This window comes from Anneissia japonica, unplaced genomic scaffold, assembly GCF_011630105.1.
Source record: "Anneissia japonica isolate Jap-2015-1 unplaced genomic scaffold, ASM1163010v1 scaffold287579_len849171_cov184, whole genome shotgun sequence".
NCBI lineage: Eukaryota > Metazoa > Echinodermata > Crinoidea > Comatulida > Comatulidae > Anneissia > Anneissia japonica.
This window is the reverse complement of record NW_022755335.1, coordinates 850605-855763: the sequence shown is the minus strand read 5'-3', so window position 1 is coordinate 855763 and position 5159 is coordinate 850605. Positions and strand designations below refer to the sequence as shown.

At 35.1% G+C, this 5159-nt stretch overlaps 1 protein-coding gene across 1 annotated transcript in view; it reads left to right on the top strand.

The window, feature by feature from the left end:
* The window catches only part of LOC117123401, a gene marked incomplete at its 3' end in the record, with an annotated part of 20445 nt that overhangs the window by 5204 nt on the left and 10082 nt on the right, over nucleotides 1–5159 (top strand). Inside the window, exon 3 of the mRNA XM_033269300.1 lies at nucleotides 716–1344. The remainder of the gene's footprint in view (nucleotides 1–715; nucleotides 1345–5159) is intronic.

Here is a 5159-nt window from a genome sequence, read left to right as displayed (position 1 = left end):
CCCCTTCCCCATCAGCACTCCGCGCCACCGTTTTTCGGCAAACTGGGATTCGGCAAAGTGGTCTCGGCAATCTGGCATTCTTCAAGCTGGATTTTGACCATCTAAGCTATAACCCTATCCCCCACCTCCCGATAGCAGGACACAAGAAAATCAAAATTAATAGGCCGGCTAGTGTCCCCTCATGGTGTCAACTAAAAGTCGGTTTGTGCTTTATATCATATGTCATAATAGGCCTATAATACTCTGTATGAAAAAACTCATGGTTATATAGATAAAAAGATAAAAAATCAACGCCATAAAAACGTAGGGTCATCAAATATTATCCTTAATGAAATAATTCCTACAAATCATATATTTATGTTTTACATTGCTGTAGGGAAGAAATAGAAGTGAGATGATGATGCAGAACGAACGTGCAGTTTCTAGCTCCATGATGTTCATGATCATTGATCTATCCACCTTTTTCAGTGGCCCCTAAATGTTTCAAGACTTTTTTAAAAAATGGATAAAAAGAGAAAATTAGGCCTGCATTCAAATTTTCAATCTGAGAGTGCCATTTCCGGCCATCAGGTGACAAAGGCCCCTAATCGTAAATTTAAAACTCTGCCTCAACCATGGTGGGCTGAGGTGGTATAGACCCTCCATCTGTCAAAGTCCCTCCCTGGATCCCCTTTATTTCAAATTTCTGGATTCGCCACTGTTTTTTTTTTAATAGATGAGATCGATATTGATTGGGGAAGAGTGAAATGCACAGCAAGAGAAAAAGATTGATTTGGCGTCGATATCATGAAAAATTTGTCCAGCAGTGGACCGACAACTGAGATGATGAAGTCTTTGAAGGTTATCAACGTGGTCGAGCTTTGAACCCTGAGGCAAACCCAGCCGCACAGGAAGAATCTTATTACCCACCCTTTGATAATTCCATATTTGGTTTTATAATTTTATTATTTTAACATAAATTTTATTTTAAAAATAATTAACATACTGTATATAGGCCTACAGATACATATTGCAGTAAAAAATTAGGCCAATTATAAATAAGCATAGGGCTATATTTATTGATCTATAGGAAAATACAGTTACATATTTATTTATTAAAACAGCTAACTTTTACGAAAACAAAAATTTGCACATAGGATTAATTTGGAAGTAGCTGTAACACAAATTGAATAAGCTACAGAAGTTTCTTGTTCATTATATTCTGTTTCCTAACCGAGCGTCATTGCGTCAGTGTGTTTATCACGTGACCAACAACGTAGCAAAGAGTCTGGTGGTATCTTTGACCGTAGCTTTTTTTGAGGTCGAGACAGTTGTAGAAAATTTGCTCAACAAAGTAACGGATTGGTTAGTCCATATCCTTTAATTTTCTTTCTATTTATTCTTAAATATTTCTAATGTTTTTGACAAATATATTTATATATACAACCATGTGAAAAGTTTTCATGATTTTTAAACATGTATTTAATGCCTGCCGTGTCTGAGTCAGCCATTTAACAAAAGGAAAAATGTAGGCATGTATGTAGTAATAAGAGCTGTATGTAGGGATATGTATGCAATATTTAGTTTTCATTTTATAAATTATATGAATCATTTAAATTGGGTTGACTACCCCTAGACTAGACAAGGAGGTGGTAAGAATCAATGTATACACAACATTTCGTTTAATGATTACCTTATCAATGTAAACTGCAAGTCCTACACAGTGAACCAAGCTAGAAATCTTTGTTGTCATAGGCTATGCTTCGGCCGCTACCCGTGCTTTGATGATCTACAACTTACAATAATGCCTAATGGCAGATTTTTCAATCGAGTACTACGAAATTTCCATTAGGCCCAGTTGCTGCGCAAATTTTGTCTAATTACTGACATACGGAAATAGGCAAAAATACTACGAAAATTTATAGTACACGTAGGCCCATAAATAAATGCATAGCCTGGTCTAATATACAGAATAAAAAACAAGTGACTTTTCATCATGATTTTTGGTTACATTGTCCCTAGCTAGGGCTAGACTACTGTAGACAATTAAACTCATCATACTTGTCAGATTACTGATACATATTGTGAAAAGAAAAGGTGGCCCGTAAATCTTGATCTTGTACCGTTTGTTTGAAATTCCACATCGAATTACAGACAATCGGTCCCAAAGACGATAGGCCCAGGACCATCAGGCCCATTTTCAAGACTATCGGGCCCAATCATCTTGTCCAATTTGTTTGAAATTCCACGGTTGTACCTGCAATTTTGAGCAAGCCATACCTTGTAAATTTTTACTACGACAATCTGAAGACACAGTTATGGGAATGCATTTTACGAAAGTGAAATGTCTGCAATGGTTGAATAATGAGCGCTATGTTATGCTGCACTTACATTCACTTTGTAGAGTCTTTTTCTTCAAATAATTGCGATTTCCTTTCTTTATTTAGTTTTGATTTTAAAGCTTATAAAGTTGTATGAATGAAATTATGGAGTCATGAAGGAAACATTTGAAATGTGTAAATACAATGTGTTCTGTGTTTTATTTTGATTCTGTTTGACATAAAAATAAATGTGTGAATGATATTAAATTTGTTGATGAAAAAACAGATGAAATATGAGTACAATAATAAATACAAAGCGTATTGTAGTTATCTTTATTTTAATAATTGCGTATAAAGCATTATTTTGACTATTGCATTTTAACACAATCTGTCGTGGCTGTGTATAGACCAACAGCAGTAGGTACCACAGCAAATAACTGATATACTTTATAAATAGTATATACTGTAGGCATACTAATTGGAGCAAGGTCCAAAAGTTTGTGACAATTTACTATCCAGATGTGTGTACAGATCTGGAAGAAATATATCGTAGCTCCATTCTTTTAGGTGTCATACAGTACCATTATTGGCATTTTTGAGTTCCTATTATTTCCATAAAAATATTGTAAAAAATAATTTTACACTTTAACACGAATCTGTAAAATGTTGGATGATGTGTTATCATGCTACAAAACAATATGTGAGAATTCATTTTCAAATTACATAGTGCATGTGCAGTGCAATAAGCAAAGTATATTCAGTGAAGTATGTAAGTGAGACGTACTATACCACTTCAGTGAGTGCAGCTAATACAAATGCGTTTGTTCACTAAACATAACATAAAAGATATTATAAAGTGATCATACAAATCACTAAAATCAGTCAATATAGCCCCTTTCACACAGAGCTACAATACGATATTAATTCCCTTTTTCGCGAACGCCAGCATTCTATGTGAAAGGGTAAATACGCCTAAATGCCGGCTTAGGTTAGATCTGCTTAGGTTTGACCTCCTCGGGACCTAGTCAAAATACCGCATTAATACTGTAGCGGTTCATTGCCGTCTTACGCACTGAAGCATAACAAATCAGAGGTCAAGTGCAAAACATTTTTGTTTTTAGATCAGGGTTGCCAATATAAAATTGCGCCCTCTTTGTTCACAGACGCATACTCCTTTCGCGCGGGACCCCTTTCAGACAGGATACGGTATTTATACCGGATTTTTACTAATAGCACCGACGTGACTACTGTATAGTTGTGGTATTTTCTGTCTGAAAGGGGTTTATGTTACAAATATAAAACTTGCATTACTAATAATCCAGTTTTTACTGCAACATCATGATACACAAAATAAAAGGCTCACAGTTCAGTGTTAATTGGTAATTTGCCTTCATTTGCAAAAGTCTTTATAGAATTTTAGTTAAAGATGTAACAGTATTCAATATTGTGCTTTAGAATATTAATCTTGTATGTAGTATTGCAATACTTTTTTATAAGGCATACTTGTAGTAATTGGCCGCGATTGCACTTAATAGGATGATTATTAAGATACTCCTCAGTGGGGAGGATCCATAGGGGGTAATGATCACCAACGTCGGGACCTTTACCTCTCCCCACCCCTTACAAGTTGGAGTATTATTTAGCGGGCAATAAAATTGTACAGATGTAGGTTAAAAGTAGGCAGCTTTTTTCTTCTTGGGGGGTGGAGTGAGGGGATCATTATGGGAATAATATTCAGGAATCTATTTTTATTTTTAGCTATCTGCACTCCCCTCCTGCAAATATCTGGACTTGCCCCAGCATCTGCCAACTTTTGCGAAAGGGTACCAAAGGTTACCTAGTCGAGAGGGTGCTAGTAAAGTCTATCAACAATCAATATAAAATGACCTGTGAACAAAGGTACTTGAGTCAGTACATATTTTATTCCATAAAAAACAAAAAAACCTAACTCAAAACATTTTAATTTATGTATTCAATGAAACTTAGGTTTTATTTCTTTCCTATTTTAATTCTTAAATGAAAGTTAGCTTCTATAGAAATCCACATACCTGAAAATTAATAATATTCTGTACATGAAAGCAATACATTGTGCATAAGAATAACACTATAGGCTACATTGAATTGTGAAGTTCAACAAAGGCTTAAAAATAGCCTAGATGATGACCTCAACAATAGCTGGTGTGGGATTAATGCCCTTATGGCGCTCCATACAAATCCTGCGAGGCTGAAGTTGCTGGCAGCTGCAGAAGTCATATCCTGCAAAAAAGTGGTACAAAACAAGTAAAGTTGTTCAAATATACATCAAGAAGCATGTACACATTTTAAGAGACATAGCCTACATACACAGGGTGTTTTTTAAGGCCTAGGCTAGCCTTTTTTTCAAATTCAAATAATAGTTTATTCATTATAAAAAACACATATAAAGACAAGTAAAATACTATTACAGTATTGGAAATAAAGGAAACACTTCAGGAGACTTCATTAGTAAATATAATACAGTAATTCAGTATGGCATAGACCAAGGAGGTACAGTATATTATTTTATACCTTCTTGCTTGCATATAGACACAAGTTATTTCTAAACCCCGCAAACCTCATCCACACCTTGCGATAGTGCTTGAATCATGTAGTATAGGACTCGCTCTGCAGACGGATCCGTTTAGGCCTTATAGGCCTCATCAGTGCAGCTAGGGTACAGACCCAGATAAAACGTTAGACCAGCAGGTCCCAGTTATTAGGATTTTTTCCAGTGGATATTTAGGTTATTTTGTCATTCTAATCGGATTTTCACTACTGTTTCGTTTAAATTTTTAATTATTTTTCATTATCTGACCGTTTGTTGTTTATGTATATATATAT